This window comes from Ranitomeya variabilis, chromosome 3 (assembly GCF_051348905.1).
Source record: "Ranitomeya variabilis isolate aRanVar5 chromosome 3, aRanVar5.hap1, whole genome shotgun sequence".
In the NCBI taxonomy this organism is placed as follows: domain Eukaryota; kingdom Metazoa; phylum Chordata; class Amphibia; order Anura; family Dendrobatidae; genus Ranitomeya; species Ranitomeya variabilis.
Window position 1 is genome coordinate 304,733,135 of NC_135234.1, and position 19,643 is coordinate 304,752,777.

Consider the following 19,643-nt stretch of genomic DNA (forward strand, 5'->3'; position numbering starts at 1 on the left):
TGTCTGCCTCCCTTTACAGTTGTCCTCCACTGAACAAAGCTATGCCGCCTGTTTAGTCCTTTTACCAGTTTTGAACTGCATTTAGCCTACTTATTTGGGCCTACTAACTGTGTCTGCCTCCCATTACAGTTGTCCTCCACTGAACAAAGCTATGCCACCTGTTTAGTCCTTTTATCAGTTTTGAACTGTATTTAGCCTACTTATTTGGGCCTACTAACTGTGTCTGCTTCCCATTATAGTTGTCCTCCACTGAACAAAGCTATGCTGCCTGTTTAGTCCTTTTACCAGTTTTGAACTGCATTTAGCCTACTTATTTGGGCCTACTAACTGTCTGCCTCCCATAATAGTTGTCCTCCACTGAACAAAGCTATGCCTACTGTTTAGTCCTTTTATCAGTTTTGAACTTCATTTAGCCTACTTATTTGGGCCTACTAACTGTGTCTGCCTCCCATTACAGTTGTCCTCCGCTGAACAAAGCTATGCTGCCTGTTTAGTCCTTTTACCAGTTTTGAACTGCATTTAACCTACTTATTTGGGCCTACTAACTGTGTCTGCCTCCCATTACAGTTGTCCTCCTCTGAACAAACCTATGCCTCCAGTTTAGTCCTTATACCAGTTTTGAACTGCATTTAGCCTACTTATTTGGGCCTACTAACTGTGTCTGCCTCCCATTACAGTTGTCCTCCGCTGAACAAAGCTATGCCACCTGTTTAGTCCTTTTACCAGTTTTGAACTGCATTTAGCCTACTTATTTGGGCCTACTAACTGTGTCTGCCTCCCATTACAGTCGTCCTCCCCTGAACAAAGCTATGCCGCCTTTTTAGTCCTTTTAACAGTTTTGAACTGCATTTAGCCTACTTATTTGGGCCTACTAACTGTATCTGCCTCCCATTACAGTTGTCCTCCACTGAACAAAGCTATGCCGCCTATTTAGTCCTTTTAACAGTTTTGATCTGCATTTTGCCTACTTATTTGGGCCTACTAACTGTGTCTGCCTCCTATTACAGTTGTCCTCCACTGAACAAAGCAATGCCGCCTGTTTAGTCCTTTTACCAGTTTTCAACTGCATTTACCCTACTTATTTGGGCCTACTAACTGTGTCTGCCTCCCATTACAGTTGTCCTCCACTGAACAAAGCTATGCCGCCTGTTTAGTCCTTTTACAGTTTTTAACTGCATTTACCCTACTTATTTGGGCCTACAGGGTCTGCCTCCCATTACAGTTGTCCTCCACTGAACAAAGCTATGCCGCCTGTTTAGTCCTTATACCAGTTTTGAACTGCATTTAGCCTACTTATTTGGGCCTACTAACTGTGTCTGCCTCCCATTACAGTCGTCCTCCCCTGAACAAAGCTATGCCCCCTGTTTAGTCCTTTTAACAGTTTTGAACTGCATTTAGCCTACTTATTTGGGCCTACTAACTGTATCTGCCTCCCATTACAGTTGTCCTCCACTGAACAAAGCTATGCCGCCTGTTTAGTCCTTTTACCAGTTTTGAACTGCATTTAGCCTACTTATTTGGGCCTACTAACTGTGTCTGCCTCCCATTACATTTGTCCTCCACTGAACAAAGCTATGAAGCCTGTTTAGTCCTTTTACCAGTTTTGAACTGCATTTAGTCAACTTATTTGGGCCTACTAACTGTGTCTGCCTCCCATTACAGTTGACCTCCACTGAACAAAGCTATGCCGCCTGTTTAGTCCTTTTACCAGTTTTGAACTGCATTTAGCCTACTTATTTGGGCCTACTAACTATGTCTGCCTCCCATTACAATTGTCCTCCACTGAACAAAGCTATGCCGCCTGTTTAGTCCTTTTACCAGTTTTGAACTGCATTTAGCCTACTTATTTGGGCCTACTAACTGTGTCTGCCTCCCATTACAGTTGTCCTCCCCTGAACAAAGCTATGCCACCTGTTTAGTCCTTTTACAAGTTTTGAACTGCATTTAGCCTACTTATTTGGGCCTACTAACTGTGTCTGCCTCCCATTACAGTTGTCCTCCACTGAACAAAGCTATGCTGCCTGTTTAGTCCTTTTACCAGTTTTGAACTGTATTTAGCCTACTTATTTGTGCCTACTAACTGTGTCTGCCTCCCATTACAGTTGTCCTCCACTGAACACAGCTATGCCGCCTGTTTAGTCTTTTTACCAGTTTTGAACTGCATTTAGCCTACTTATTTGGGCCTACTAACTGTGTCTGCCTCCCATTACAGTTGTCCTCCACTGAACAAAGCTATGCCGCCTGTTTAGTCCTTTTAACAGTTTTGAACTGCATTTAGCCTACTTATTTGGGCCTACTAACTGTGTCTGCCTCCCATTACAATTGTCCTCCACTGAAGAAAGCTATGCCGCCTGTTTAGTCCTTTTACCAGTTTTGAACTGCATTTAGCCTACTTATTTGGGCCTACTAACTGTGTCTGCCTCCCATTACAGTTGTCCTCCACTGAACAAAGCTATGCTGCCTGTTTAGTCCTTTTACCAGTTTTGAACTGTATTTAGCCTAGTAATTTGGGCCTACTGTGTCTGCCTCCCATTACAGTTGTCCTCCACTGAACAAAGCTATGCCACCTGTTTAGTCTTTTTACCAGTTTTGAACTGCATTTAGCCTACTTATTTGGGCCTACTAACTGTGTCTGCCTCCCATTACAGTTGTCCTCCACTGAACAAAGCTATGCCGCCTGTTTAGTCCTTTTAACAGTTTTGAACTGCATTTAGCCTACTTATTTGGGCCTACTAACTGTGTCTGCCTCCCATTACAATTGTCCTCCACTGAAGAAAGCTATGCCGCCTGTTTAGTCCTTTTACCAGTTTTGAACTGCATTTACCCTACTTATTTGGGCCTACTAACTGTGTCTGCCTCCCATTACAGTTGTCCTCCACTGAACAAAGCTATGCCGCCTGTTTAGTCCTTTTACAGTTTTTAACTGCATTTACCCTACTTATTTGGGCCTACAGGGTCTGCCTCCCATTACAGTTGTCCTCCACTGAACAAAGCTTGCCGCCTGTTTAGTCCTTATACCAGTTTTGAACTGCATTTAGCCTACTTATTTGGGCCTACTAACTGTGTCTGCCTCACATTACAGTTGTCCTCCGCTGAACAAAGCTATGCCACCTGTTTAGTCCTTTTACCAGTTTTGAACTGCATTTAGCCTACATATTTGGGCCTACTAACTGTGTCTGCCTCCCATTACAGTCGTCCTCCCCTGAACAAAGCTATGCCCCCTGTTTAGTCCTTTTAACAGTTTTGAACTGCATTTAGCCTACTTATTTGGGCCTACTAACTGTATCTGCCTCCCATTACAGTTGTCCTCCACTGAACAAAGCTATGCCGCCTGTTTAGTCCTTTTACCAGTTTTGAACTGCATTTAGCCTACTTATTTGGGCCTACTAACTGTGTCTGCCTCCCATTACATTTGTCCTCCACTGAACAAAGCTATGCTGCCTGTTTAGTCCTTTTACCAGTTTTGAACTGCATTTAGTCAACTTATTTGGGCCTACTAACTGTGTCTGCCTCCCATTACAGTTGACCTCCACTGAACAAAGCTATGCCGCCTGTTTAGTCCTTTTACCAGTTTTGAACTGCATTTAGCCTACTTATTTGGGCCTACTAACTGTGTCTGCCTCCCATTACAATTGTCCTCCACTGAACAAAGCTATGCCGCCTGTTTAGTCCTTTTACCAGTTTTGAACTGCATTTAGCCTACTTATTTGGGCCTACTAACTGTGTCTGCCTCCCATTACAGTTGTCCTCCCCTGAAAAAAGCTATGCCACCTGTTTAGTCCTTTTACAAGTTTTGAACTGCATTTAGCCTACTTATTTGGGCCTACTAACTGTGTCTGCCTCCCATTACAGTTGTCCTCCACTGAACAAAGCTATGCTGCCTGTTTAGTCCTTTTACCAGTTTTGAACTGCATTTAGTCAACTTATTTGGGCCTACTAACTGTGTCTGCCTCCCATTACAGTTGACCTCCACTGAACAAAGCTATGCCGCCTGTTTAGTCCTTTTACCAGTTTTGAACTGCATTTAGCCTACTTATTTGGGCCTACTAACTGTGTCTGACTCCCATTACAGTTGTCCGCCACTGAACAAAGCTATGCTGCCTGTTTAGTCCTATTACCAGTTTTGAACTCTATTTAGCCTACTTATTTGTGCCTACTAACTGTGTCTGCCTCCCATTACAGTTGTCCTCCACTGAATAAAGCTATGCCGCCTGTTTAGTCCTTTTACCAGTTTTGAACTGCATTTATCCTACTTATTTGGGCCTACTAACTGTGTCTGCCTCCCATTACAGTTGTCCTCCACTGAACAAAGCTATGCCGCCTGTTTAGTCCTTTTACCAGTTTTGAACTGCATTTAGCCTACTTATTTGGGCCTACTAACTGTGTCTGCCTCCCATTACAGTTGTCCTCCTCTGAACAAAGCTATGCCGCCTGTTAAGTCCATTACAGTGTTGAACTGCATTTAGCCTACTTATTTGGGCCTACTAACTGTGTCTGCCTCCCATTACAATTGTTCTCCACTGAACAAAGCTATGCCGCCTGTTTAGTCCTTTTACCAGCTTTGAACTGCATTTAGCCTACTTATTTGGGCCTACTAACTGTGTCTGCCTCCCATTACAGTTGTCCTCCACTGAAGAGAGCTTTGCCGCCTGTTTAGTCCTTTTACCAGTTTTGAACTGCATTTAGCCTACTTATTTGGGCCTACTAACTGTGTCTGCCTCCCATTACAGTTGTCCTCCACTGAACAAAGCTATGCTGCCTGTTTAGTCCTTTTACCAGTTTTGAACTGTATTTAGCCTACTTATTTGTGCCTACTAACTGTGTCTGCCTCCCATTACAGTTGTCCTCCACTGAACACAGCTATGCCGCCTGTTTAGTCTTTTTACCAGTTTTGAACTGCATTTAGCCTACTTATTTGGGCCTACTAACTGTGTCTGCCTCCCATTACAGTTGTCCTCCACTGAACAAAGCTATGCCGCCTGTTTAGTCCTTTTAACAGTTTTGAACTGCATTTAGCCTACTTATTTGGGCCTACTAACTGTGTCTGCCTCCCATTACAATTGTCCTCCACTGAAGAAAGCTATGCCGCCTGTTTAGTCCTTTTACCAGTTTTGAACTGCATTTAGCCTACTTATTTGGGCCTACTAACTGTGTCTGCCTCCCATTACAGTTGTCCTCCACTGAACAAAGCTATGCTGCCTGTTTAGTCCTTTTACCAGTTTTGAACTGTATTTAGCCTAGTAATTTGGGCCTACTGTGTCTGCCTCCCATTACAGTTGTCCTCCACTGAACAAAGCTATGCCACCTGTTTAGTCTTTTTACCAGTTTTGAACTGCATTTAGCCTACTTATTTGGGCCTACTAACTGTGTCTGCCTCCCATTACAGTTGTCCTCCACTGAACAAAGCTATGCTGCCTGTTTAGTCCTTTTAACAGTTTTGAACTGCATTTAGCCTACTTATTTGGGCCTACTAACTGTGTCTGCCTCCCATTACAATTGTCCTCCACTGAAGAAAGCTATGCCGCCTGTTTAGTCCTTTTACCAGTTTTGAACTGCATTTAGCCTACTTATTTGGGCCTACTAACTGTGTCTGCCTCCCATTACAGTTGTACTCCACTGAACAAAACTATGCTGCCTGTTTAGTCCTTTTACCAGTTTTGAACTGTATTTAGCCTACTTATTTGTGCCTACTAACTGTGTCTGCCTCCCATTACAGTTGTCCTCCACTGAACAAAGCTATGCCGCCTGTTAAATCCATTTACAGTGTTGAACTGCATTTAGCCTACTTATTTGGGCCTACTAACTGTGTCTGCCTCCCATTACAATTGTCCTCCACTGAACAAAGCTATGATGCCTGTTTAGTCCTTTTACCAGTTTTGAACTGCATTTAGCCTACTTATTTGGGCCTACTAACTGTATCTGCCTCCCATTACAGTTGTCTTCCACTGAACAAAGCTATGCCGCCTGTTTAGTCCTTTTACCAGTTTTGAACTGCATTTAGCTTACTCATTTGGGCCTACTAACTGTGTCTGCCTCCCATTACAGTTGTCCTCCACTGAACAAAGCTATGCCACCTGTTTAGTCCTTTTACAGTTTTGAACTGCATTTACCCTACTTATTTGGGCCTACTGCATCTGCCTCCCATTACAGTTGTCCTCCACTGAACAAAGCTATGCCACCTGTTTAGTCCTTTTACCAGTTTTGAACTGCATTTAGCCTACTTATTTGGGCCTACTAACTGTGTCTGCCTCCCATTACAGTTGTCCTCCACTGAACAAAGCTATGCTGCCTGTTTAGTCCTTTTACAGGTTTGAACTGCATTTACCCTACTTATTTGGGCCTACTGGGTCTGCCTCCCATTACAGTTGTCCTCCACTGAACAAAGCTATGCCGCCTGTTAAGTCCTTTTACCAGTTTTGAACTGCATTTAGCCTACTTATTTGGGCCTACTAACTGTGTCTGCCTCCTATTATAGTTGTCCTCCACTGAACAAAGCTATGCCGCCTGTTTAGTCCTTTTACCAGTTTTGAACTGCATTTAGTCAACTTATTTGGGCCTACTAACTGTGTCTGCCTCCCATTACAGTTGTCCTCCACTGAACAAAGCTATGCTGCCTGTTTAGTCCTTTTACCAGTTTTGAACTGTATTTAGCCTACTTATTTGTGCCTACTAACTGTGTCTGCCTCCCATTACAGTTGTCCTCCACTGAACAAAGCTATGCCGCCTGTTTTGTCTTTTTACCAGTTTTGAACTGCATTTAGCCTACTTATTTGGGCCTACTAACTGTGTCTGCCTCCCATTACAGTTGTCCTCCACTGAACAAAGCTATGCCGCCTGTTTAGTCCTTTTAACAGTTTTGAACTGCATTTAGCCTACTTATTTGGGCCTACTAACTGTGTCTGCCTCCCATTACAATTGTCCTCCACTGAAGAAAGCTATGCCGCCTGTTTAGTCCTTTTACCAGTTTTGAACTGCATTTAGCCTACTTATTTGGGCCTACTAACTGTGTCTGCCTCCCATTACAGTTGTCCTCCACTGAACAAAGCTATGCTGCCTGTTTAGTCCTTTTACCAGTTTTGAACTGTATTTAGCCTACTTATTTGGGCCTACTGTGTCTGCCTCCCATTACAGTTGTCCTCCACTGAACAAAGCTATGCCGCCTGTTTAGTCTTTTTACCAGTTTTGAACTGCATTTAGCCTACTTATTTGGGCCTACTAACTGTGTCTGCCTCCCATTACAGTTGTCCTCCACTGAACAAAGCTATGCCGCCTGTTTAGTCCTTTTAACAGTTTTGAACTGCATTTAGCCTACTTATTTGGGCCTACTAACTGTGTCTGCCTCCCATTACAATTGTCCTCCACTGAAGAAAGCTATGCCGCCTGTTTAGTCCTTTTACCAGTTTTGAACTGTATTTAGCCTACTTATTTGGGCCTACTAACTGTGTCTGCCTCCCATTACAGTTGTCCTCCACTGAACAAGGCTATGCTGCCTGTTTAGTCCTTTTACCAGTTTTGAACTGTATTTAGCCTACTTATTTGTGCCTACTAACTGTGTCTGCCTCCCATTACAGTTGTCCTCCACTGAACAAAGCTATGCCGCCTGTTAAATCCATTTACAGTGTTGAACTGCATTTAGCCTACTTATTTGGGCCTACTAACTGTGTCTGCCTCCCATTACAATTGTCCTCCACTGAACAAAGCTATGATGCCTGTTTAGTCCTTTTACCAGTTTTGAACTGCATTTAGCCTACTTATTTGGGCCTACTAACTGTATCTGCCTCCCATTACAGTTGTCTTCCACTGAACAAAGCTATGCCGCCTGTTTAGTCCTTTTACCAGTTTTGAACTGCATTTAGCTTACTCATTTGGGCCTACTAACTGTGTCTGCCTCCCATTACAGTTGTCCTCCACTGAACAAAGCTATGCCACCTGTTTAGTCCTTTTACAGTTTTGAACTGCATTTACCCTACTTATTTGGGCCTACTGCATCTGCCTCCCATTACAGTTGTCCTCCACTGAACAAAGCTATGCCACCTGTTTAGTCCTTTTACCAGTTTTGAACTGCATTTAGCCTACTTATTTGGGCCTACTAACTGTGTCTGCCTCCCATTACAGTTGTCCTCCACTGAACAAAGCTATGCTGCCTGTTTAGTCCTTTTACAGGTTTGAACTGCATTTACCCTACTTATTTGGGCCTACTGGGTCTGCCTCCCATTACAGTTGTCCTCCACTGAACAAAGCTATGCCGCCTGTTAAGTCCTTTTACCAGTTTTGAACTGCATTTAGCCTACTTATTTGGGCCTACTAACTGTGTCTGCCTCCTATTATAGTTGTCCTCCACTGAACAAAGCTATGCCGCCTGTTTAGTCCTTTTACCAGTTTTGAACTGCATTTAGCCTACTTATTTGGGCCTACTAACTGTGTCTGCCTCCCATTACAGTTGACCTCCACTGAACAAAGCTATGCCGCCTGTTTAGTCTTTTTACCAGTTTTGAACTGCATTTAGCCTACTTATTTGGGCCTACTAACTGTGTCTACCTCCCTTTACAGTTGTCCTCCACTGAACAAAGCTATGCCGCCTGTTTAGTCTTTTTACCAGTTTTGAACTGCATTTAGCCTACTTATTTGGGCCTACTAACTGTGTCTGCCTCCCATTACAATTGTCCTCCACTGAAGAAAGCTATGCCGCCTGTTTAGTCCTTTTACCAGTTTTGAACTGCATTTAGCCTACTTATTTGGGCCTACTAACTGTGTCTGCCTCCCATTACAGTTGTCCTCCACTGAACAAAGCTATGCTGCCTGTTTAGTCCTTTTACCAGTTTTGAACTGTATTTAGCCTACTTATTTGGGCCTACTGTGTCTGCCTCCCATTACAGTTGTCCTCCACTGAACAAAGCTATGCCGCCTGTTTAGTCTTTTTACCAGTTTTGAACTGCATTTAGCCTACTTATTTGGGCCTACTAACTGTGTCTGCCTCCCATTACAGTTGTCCTCCACTGAACAAAGCTATGCCGCCTGTTTAGTCCTTTTAACAGTTTTGAACTGCATTTAGCCTACTTATTTGGGCCTACTAACTGTGTCTGCCTCCCATTACTATTGTCCTCCACTGAAGAAAGCTATGCCGCCTGTTTAGTCCTTTTACCAGTTTTGAACTGCATTTAGCCTACTTATTTGGGCCTACTAACTGTGTCTGCCTCCCATTACAGTTGTCCTCCACTGAACAAAGCTATGCTGCCTGTTTAGTCCTTTTACCAGTTTTGAACTGTATTTAGCCTACTTATTTGTGCCTACTAACTGTATCTGCCTCCCATTACAGTTGTCCTCCACTGAACAAAGCTATGCCGCCTGTTTAGTCCTTTTACCAGTTTTGAACTGCATTTAGCCTACTTATTTGGGCCTACTAACTGTGTCTGCCTCCCATTACAGTTGTCCTCCACTGAACAAAGCTATGCTGCCTGTTTAGTCCTTTTACCAGTTTTGAACTGTATTTAGCCTAGTAATTTGGGCCTACTGTGTCTGCCTCCCATTACAGTTGTCCTCCACTGAACAAAGCTATGCCACCTGTTTAGTCTTTTTACCAGTTTTGAACTGCATTTAGCCTACTTATTTGGGCCTACTAACTGTGTCTGCCTCCCATTACAGTTGTCCTCCACTGAACAAAGCTATGCTGCCTGTTTAGTCCTTTTAACAGTTTTGAACTGCATTTAGCCTACTTATTTGGGCCTACTAACTGTGTCTGCCTCCCATTACAATTGTCCTCCACTGAAGAAAGCTATGCCGCCTGTTTAGTCCTTTTACCAGTTTTGAACTGCATTTAGCCTACTTATTTGGGCCTACTAACTGTGTCTGCCTCCCATTACAGTTGTACTCCACTGAACAAAACTATGCTGCCTGTTTAGTCCTTTTACCAGTTTTGAACTGTATTTAGCCTACTTATTTGTGCCTACTAACTGTGTCTGCCTCCCATTACAGTTGTCCTCCACTGAACAAAGCTATGCCGCCTGTTAAATCCATTTACAGTGTTGAACTGCATTTAGCCTACTTATTTGGGCCTACTAACTGTGTCTGCCTCCCATTACAATTGTCCTCCACTGAACAAAGCTATGATGCCTGTTTAGTCCTTTTACCAGTTTTGAACTGCATTTAGCCTACTTATTTGGGCCTACTAACTGTATCTGCCTCCCATTACAGTTGTCTTCCACTGAACAAAGCTATGCCGCCTGTTTAGTCCTTTTACCAGTTTTGAACTGCATTTAGCTTACTCATTTGGGCCTACTAACTGTGTCTGCCTCCCATTACAGTTGTCCTCCACTGAACAAAGCTATGCCACCTGTTTAGTCCTTTTACAGTTTTGAACTGCATTTACCCTACTTATTTGGGCCTACTGCATCTGCCTCCCATTACAGTTGTCCTCCACTGAACAAAGCTATGCCACCTGTTTAGTCCTTTTACCAGTTTTGAACTGCATTTAGCCTACTTATTTGGGCCTACTAACTGTGTCTGCCTCCCATTACAGTTGTCCTCCACTGAACAAAGCTATGCTGCCTGTTTAGTCCTTTTACAGGTTTGAACTGCATTTACCCTACTTATTTGGGCCTACTGGGTCTGCCTCCCATTACAGTTGTCCTCCACTGAACAAAGCTATGCCGCCTGTTAAGTCCTTTTACCAGTTTTGAACTGCATTTAGCCTACTTATTTGGGCCTACTAACTGTGTCTGCCTCCTATTATAGTTGTCCTCCACTGAACAAAGCTATGCCGCCTGTTTAGTCCTTTTACCAGTTTTGAACTGCATTTAGTCAACTTATTTGGGCCTACTAACTGTGTCTGCCTCCCATTACAGTTGTCCTCCACTGAACAAAGCTATGCTGCCTGTTTAGTCCTTTTACCAGTTTTGAACTGTATTTAGCCTACTTATTTGTGCCTACTAACTGTGTCTGCCTCCCATTACAGTTGTCCTCCACTGAACAAAGCTATGCCGCCTGTTTTGTCTTTTTACCAGTTTTGAACTGCATTTAGCCTACTTATTTGGGCCTACTAACTGTGTCTGCCTCCCATTACAGTTGTCCTCCACTGAACAAAGCTATGCCGCCTGTTTAGTCCTTTTAACAGTTTTGAACTGCATTTAGCCTACTTATTTGGGCCTACTAACTGTGTCTGCCTCCCATTACAATTGTCCTCCACTGAAGAAAGCTATGCCGCCTGTTTAGTCCTTTTACCAGTTTTGAACTGCATTTAGCCTACTTATTTGGGCCTACTAACTGTGTCTGCCTCCCATTACAGTTGTCCTCCACTGAACAAAGCTATGCTGCCTGTTTAGTCCTTTTACCAGTTTTGAACTGTATTTAGCCTACTTATTTGGGCCTACTGTGTCTGCCTCCCATTACAGTTGTCCTCCACTGAACAAAGCTATGCCGCCTGTTTAGTCTTTTTACCAGTTTTGAACTGCATTTAGCCTACTTATTTGGGCCTACTAACTGTGTCTGCCTCCCATTACAGTTGTCCTCCACTGAACAAAGCTATGCCGCCTGTTTAGTCCTTTTAACAGTTTTAAACTGCATTTAGCCTACTTATTTGGGCCTACTAACTGTGTCTGCCTCCCATTACAATTGTCCTCCACTGAAGAAAGCTATGCCGCCTGTTTAGTCCTTTTACCAGTTTTGAACTGCATTTAGCCTACTTATTTGGGCCTACTAACTGTGTCTGCCTCCCATTACAGTTGTCCTCCACTGAACAAAGCTATGCTGCCTGTTTAGTCCTTTTACCAGTTTTGAACTGTATTTAGCCTACTTATTTGTGCCTACTAACTGTGTCTGCCTCCCATTACAGTTGTCCTCCACTGAACAAAGCTATGCCGCCTGTTAAATCCATTTACAGTGTTGAACTGCATTTAGCCTACTTATTTGGGCCTACTAACTGTGTCTGCCTCCCATTACAATTGTCCTCCACTGAACAAAGCTATGATGCCTGTTTAGTCCTTTTACCAGTTTTGAACTGCATTTAGCCTACTTATTTGGGCCTACTAACTGTATCTGCCTCCCATTACAGTTGTCTTCCACTGAACAAAGCTATGCCGCCTGTTTAGTCCTTTTACCAGTTTTGAACTGCATTTAGCTTACTCATTTGGGCCTACTAACTGTGTCTGCCTCCCATTACAGTTGTCCTCCACTGAACAAAGCTATGCTGCCTGTTTAGTCCTTTTACAGGTTTGAACTGCATTTACCCTACTTATTTGGGCCTACTGGGTCTGCCTCCCATTACAGTTGTCCTCCACTGAACAAAGCTATGCCGCCTGTTAAGTCCTTTTACCAGTTTTGAACTGCATTTAGCCTACTTATTTGGGCCTACTAACTGTGTCTGCCTCCTATTATAGTTGTCCTCCACTGAACAAAGCTATGCCGCCTGTTTAGTCCTTTTACCAGTTTTGAACTGCATTTAGCCTACTTATTTGGGCCTACTAACTGTGTCTGCCTCCCATTACAGTTGACCTCCACTGAACAAAGCTATGCCGCCTGTTTAGTCTTTTTACCAGTTTTGAACTGCATTTAGCCTACTTATTTGGGCCTACTAACTGTGTCTACCTCCCTTTACAGTTGTCCTCCACTGAACAAAGCTATGCCGCCTGTTTAGTCTTTTTACCAGTTTTGAACTGCATTTAGCCTACTTATTTGGGCCTACTAACTGTGTCTGCCTCCCATTACAATTGTCCTCCACTGAAGAAAGCTATGCCGCCTGTTTAGTCCTTTTACCAGTTTTGAACTGCATTTAGCCTACTTATTTGGGCCTACTAACTGTGTCTGCCTCCCATTACAGTTGTCCTCCACTGAACAAAGCTATGCTGCCTGTTTAGTCCTTTTACCAGTTTTGAACTGTATTTAGCCTACTTATTTGGGCCTACTGTGTCTGCCTCCCATTACAGTTGTCCTCCACTGAACAAAGCTATGCCGCCTGTTTAGTCTTTTTACCAGTTTTGAACTGCATTTAGCCTACTTATTTGGGCCTACTAACTGTGTCTGCCTCCCATTACAGTTGTCCTCCACTGAACAAAGCTATGCCGCCTGTTTAGTCCTTTTAACAGTTTTGAACTGCATTTAGCCTACTTATTTGGGCCTACTAACTGTGTCTGCCTCCCATTACAATTGTCCTCCACTGAAGAAAGCTATGCCGCCTGTTTAGTCCTTTTACCAGTTTTGAACTGCATTTAGCCTACTTATTTGGGCCTACTAACTGTGTCTGCCTCCCATTACAGTTGTCCTCCACTGAACAAAGCTATGCTGCCTGTTTAGTCCTTTTACCAGTTTTGAACTGTATTTAGCCTACTTATTTGTGCCCACTAACTGTGTCTGCCTCCCATTACAGTTGTCCTCCACTGAACAAAGCTATGCCGCCTGTTAAATCCATTTACAGTGTTGAACTGCATTTAGCCTACTTATTTGGGCCTACTAACTGTGTCTGCCTCCCATTACAATTGTCCTCCACTGAACAAAGCTATGATGCCTGTTTAGACCTTTTACCAGTTTTGAACTGCATTTAGCCTACTTATTTGGGCCTACTAACTGTATCTGCCTCCCATTACAGTTGTCTTCCACTGAACAAAGCTATGCCGCCTGTTTAGTCCTTTTACCAGTTTTGAACTGCATTTAGCTTACTCATTTGGGCCTACTAACTGTGTCTGCCTCCCATTACAGTTGTCCTCCACTGAACAAAGCTATGCCACCTGTTTAGTCCTTTTACAGTTTTGAACTGCATTTACCCTACTTATTTGGGCCTACTGCATCTGCCTCCCATTACAGTTGTCCTCCACTGAACAAAGCTATGCCACCTGTTTAGTCCTTTTACCAGTTTTGAACTGCATTTAGCCTACTTATTTGGGCCTACTGTGTCTGCCTCCCATTACAGTTGTCCTCCACTGAACAAAGCTATGCCGCCTGTTTATTCCTTTTACCAGTTTTGAACTGCATTTAGCCTACTTATTTGGGCCTACTGTGTCTACCTCCCTTTACAGTTGTCCTCCACTGAACAAAGCTATGCCGCCTGTTTAGTCTTTTTACCAGTTTTGAACTGCATTTAGCCTACTTATTTGGGCCTACTAACTGTGTCTGCCTCCCATTACAGTTGCCCTCCACTGAACAAAGCTATGCCACCTGTTTAGACCTTTTATCAGTTTTGAACTGTATTTTGCCTACTTATTTGGGCCTACTAACTGTGTCTGCTTCCCATTACAGTTGTCCTCCACTGAAGAGAGCTTTGCCGCCTGTTTAGTCCTTTTACCAGTTTTGAACTGCATTTAGCCTACTTATTTGGGCCTACTAACTGTGTCTGCCTCCCATTACAGTTGTCCTCCACTGAACAAAGCTATGCTGCCTGTTTAGTCCTTTTACCAGTTTTGAACTGTATTTAGCCTACTTATTTGTGCCTACTAACTGTGTCTGCCTCCCATTACAGTTGTCCTCCACTGAACAAAGCTATGCCGCCTGTTTAGTCTTTTTACCAGTTTTGAACTGCATTTAGCCTACTTATTTGGGCCTACTAACTGTGTCTGCCTCCCATTACAGTTGTCCTCCACTGAACAAAGCTATGCCGCCTGTTTAGTCCTTTTAACAGTTTTGAACTGTATTTAGCCTACTTATTTGTGCCTACTAACTGTGTCTGCCTCCCATTACAGTTGTCCTCCACTGAACAAAGCTATGCCACCTGTTAAATCGATTTACAGTGTTGAACTTCATTTAGCCTACTTATTTGGGCCTACTGTGTCTGCCTCCCTTTACAGTTGTCCTCCACTGAACAAAGCTATGGCGCCTGTTTAGTCCTTTTACCAGATTTGAACTGCATTTAGCCTACTTATTTGGGCCTACTGTGTCTGCCTCCCTTTACAGTTGTCCTCCACTGAACAAAGCTATGCCGCCTGTTTAGTCCTTTTACCAGTTTTGAACTGCATTTATCCTACTTATTTGGGCCTACTAACTGTGTCTGCCTCCCATTACAGTTGTCCTCCGCTGAACAAAGCTATGCTGCCTGTTTAGTCCTTTTACCAGTTTTGAACTGCATTTAACCTACTTATTTGGGCCTACTAACTGTGTCTGCCTCCCATTACAGTTGTCCTCCTCTGAACAAACCTGTGCCGCCAGTTTAGTCCTTATACCAGTTTTGAACTGCATTTAGCTTACTTATTTGGGCCTACTAACTGTGTCTGCCTCCCATTACAGTTGTCCTCCACTGAACAAAGCTATGCCACCTGTTTAGTCCTTTTACAGTTTTGAACTGCATTTACCCTACTTATTTGGGCCTACTGCATCTGCCTCCCATTACAGTTGTCCTCCACTGAACAAAGCTATGCCACCTGTTTAGTCCTTTTACCAGTTTTGAACTGCATTTAGCCTACTTATTTGGGCCTACTAACTGTGTCTGCCTCCCATTACAGTTGTCCTCCACTGAACAAAGCTATGCCGCCTGTTTAGTCCTTTTACCAGTTTTGAACTGCATTTAGCCTACTTATTTGGGCCTACTAACTGTGTCTGCCTCCCATTACAGTTGTCCTCCACTGAACAAAGCTATGCCACCTGTTTAGTCCTTTTATCAGTTTTGAACTGTATTTAGCCTACTTATTTGGGCCTACTAACTGTGTCTGCTTCCCATTATAGTTGTCATCCACTGAACAAAGCTATGCTGCCTGTTTAGTCCTTTTACCAGTTTTGAACTGCATTTAGCCTACTTATTTGGGCCTACTAACTGTCTGCCTCCCATAATAGTTGTCTTCCACTGAACAAAGCTATGCCTACTGTTTAGTCCTTTTATCAGTTTTGAACTGCATTTAGCCTACTTATTTGGGCCTACTAACTGTGTCTGCCTCCCATTGCAGTTGTCCTCCGCTGAACAAAGTTATGCTGCCTGTTTAGTCCTTTTACCAGTTTTGAACTGCATTTAACCTACTTATTTGGGCCTACTAACTGTGTGTGCCTCCCATTACAGTTGTCCTCCTCTGAACAAACCTATGCCGCCAGTTTAGTCCTTATACCAGTTTTGAACTGCATTTAGCCTACTTATTTGGGCCTACTAACTGTGTCTGCCTCCCATTACAGTTGTCCTCCGCTGAACAAAGCTATTCCACCTGTTTAGTCCTTTTACCAGTTTTGAACTGCATTTAGCCTACTTATTTGGGCCTACTAACTGTGTCTGCCTCCCATTACAGTCGTCCTCCCCTGAACAAAGCTAAGCCGCCTTTTTAGTTTTTTTAACAGTTTTGAACTGCATTTAGCCTACTTATTTGGGCCTACAGGGTCTGCCTCCCATTACAGTTGTCCTCCACTGAACAAAGCTATGCCGCCTGTTTAGTCCTTATACCAGTTTTGAACTGCATTTAGCCTACTTATTTGGGCCTACTAACTGTGTCTGCCTCCCATTACAGTTGTCCTCCGCTGAACAAAGCTATGCCACCTGTTTAGTCCTTTTACCAGTTTTGAACTGCATTTAGCCTACTTATTTGGGCCTACTAACTGTGTCTGCCTCCCATTACAGTCGTCCTCCCCTGAACAAAGCTATGCCCCCTGTTTAGTCCTTTTAACAGTTTTGAACTGCATTTAGCCTACTTATTTGGGCCTACTAACTGTATCTGCCTCCCATTACAGTTGTCCTCCACTGAACAAAGCTATGCCGCCTGTTTAGTCCTTTTACCAGTTTTGAACTGCATTTAGCCTACTTATTTGGGCCTACTAACTGTGTCTGCCTCCCATTACATTTGGCCTCCACTGAACAAAGCTATGCTGCCTGTTTAGTCCTTTTACCAGTTTTGAACTGCATTTAGTCAACTTATTTGGGCCTACTAACTGTGTCTGCCTCCCATTACAGTTGACCTCCACTGAACAAAGCTATGCCGCCTGTTTAGTCCTTTTACCAGTTTTGAACTGCATTTAGCCTACTTATTTGGGCCTACTAACTGTGTCTGCCTCCCATTACAATTGTCCTCCACTGAACAAAGCTATGCCGCCTGTTTAGTCCTTTTACCAGTTTTGAACTGCATTTAGCCTACTTATTTGGGCCTACTAACTGTGTCTGCCTCCCATTACAGTTGTCCTCCCCTGAACAAAGCTATGCCGCCTGTTTAGTCCTTTTACAAGTTTTAAACTGCATTTAGCCTACTTATTTGGGCCTACTAACTGTGTCTGCCTCCCATTACAGTTGTCCTCCACTGAACAAAGCTATGCTGCCTGTTTAGTCTTTTTACCAGTTTTGAACTGCATTTAGTCAACTTGTTTGGGCCTACTAACTGTGTCTGCCTCCCATTACAGTTGACCTCCACTGAACAAAGCTATGCCGCCTGTTTAGTCCTTTTACCAGTTTTGAACTGCATTTAGCCTACTTATTTGGGCTTACTAACTGTGTCTGCCTCCCATTACAGTTGTCCGCCACTGAACAAAGCTATGCTGCCTGTTTAGTCCTTTTACCAGTTTTGAACTGTATTTAGCCTACTTATTTGTGCCTACTAACTGTGTCTGCCTCCCATTACAGTTGTCCTCCACTGAACAAAGCTATGCCGCCTGTTTAGTCCTTTTACCAGTTTTGAACTGTATTTATCCTACTTATTTGGGCCTACTAACTGTGTCTGCCTCCCATTACAGTTGTCCTCCACTGAACAAAGCTATGCCGCCTGTTAAGTCCATTTACAGTGTTGAACTCCATTTAGCCTACTTATTTGGGCCTACTAACTGTGTCTGCCTCCCATTACAATTGTCCTCCACTGAACAAAGCTATGATGCCTGTTTAGTCCTTTTACCACTTTTGAACTGCATTTAGCCTACTTATTTGTGCCTACTAACTGTGTCTGCCTCCCATTACAGTTGTCCTCCACTGAACAAAGCTATGCCGCCTGTTTAGTCCTTTTACCAGTTTTGAACTGCATTTAGCCTACTTATTTGGGCCTACTAACTGTGTCTGCCTCCCATTACAGTTGTCCTCCTCTGAACAAAGCTATGCCGCCTGTTAAGTCCATTTACAGTGTTGAACTGCATTTAGCCTACTTATTTGGGCCTACTAACTGTGTCTGCCTCCCATTACAATTGTCCTCCACTGAACAAAGCTATGCCGCCTGTTTAGTCCTTTTACCAGCTTTGAACTGCATTTAGCCTACTTATTTGGGCCTACTAACTGTGTCTGCCTCCCATTACAGTTGTCCTCCACTGAAGAGAGCTTTGCCGCCTGTTTAGTCCTTTTACCAGTTTTGAACTGCATTTAGCCTACTTATTTGGGCCTACTAACTGTGTCTGCCTCCCATTACAGTTGTCCTCCACTGAACAAAGCTATGCCGCCTGTTAAATCCATTTACAGTGTTGAACTGCATTTAGCCTACTTATTTGGGCCTACTAACTGTGTCTGCCTCCCATTACAATTGTCCTCCACTGAACAAAGCTATGATTCCTGTTTAGTCCTTTTACCAGTTTTGAACTGCATTTAGCCTACTTATTTGGGCCTACTAACTGTATCTGCCTCCCATTACAGTTGTCTTCCACTGAACAAAGCTATGCCGCCTGTTTAGTCCTTTTACCAGTTTTGAACTGCATTTAGCTTACTTATTTGGGCCTACTAACTGTGTCTGCCTCCCATTACAGTTGTCCTCCACTGAACAAAGCTATGCCACCTGTTTAGTCCTTTTACAGTTTTGAACTGCATTTACCCTACTTATTTGGGCCTACTGCGTCTGCCTCCCATTACAGTTGTCCTCCACTGAACAAAGCTATGCCACCTGTTTAGTCCTTTTACCAGTTTTGAACTGCATTTAGCCTACTTATTTGGGCCTACTAACTGTGTCTGCCTCCCATTACAGTTGTCCTCCACTGAACAAAGCTATGCTGCCTGTTTAGTCCTTTTACAGGTTTGAACTGCATTTACCCTACTTATTTGGGCCTACTGGGTCTGCCTCCCATTACAGTTGTCCTCCACTGAACAAAGCTATGCCGCCTGTTAAGTCCTTTTACCAGTTTTGAACTGCATTTAGCCTACTTATTTGGGCCTACTAACTGTCTGCCTCCTATTATAGTTGTCCTCCACTGAACAAAGCTATGCCGCCTGTTTAGTCCTTTTACCAGTTTTGAACTGCATTTAGTCAACTTATTTGGGCCTACTAACTGTGTCTGCCTCCCATTACAGTTGACCTCCACTGAACAAAGCTATGCCGCCTGTTTAGTCCTTTTACCAGTTTTGAACTGCATTTAGCCTACTTATTTGGGCCTACTGTGTCTACCTCCCTTTACAGTTGTCCTCCACTGAACAAAGCTATGCCGCCTGTTTAGTCTTTTTACCAGTTTTGAACTGCATTTAGCCTACTTATTTGGGCCTACTAACTGTGTCTGCCTCCCATTACAGTTGCCCTCCACTGAACAAAGCTATGCCACCTGTTTAGTCCTTTTATCAGTTTTGAACTGTATTTTGCCTACTTATTTGGGCCTACTAACTGTGTCTGCTTCCCATTACAGTTGTCCTCCACTGAAGAGAGCTTTGCCGCCTGTTTAGTCCTTTTACCAGTTTTGAACTGCATTTAGCCTACTTATTTGGGCCTACTAACTGTGTCTGCCTCCCATTACAGTTGTCCTCCACTGAACAAAGCTATGCTGCCTGTTTAGTCCTTTTACCAGTTTTGAACTGTATTTAGCCT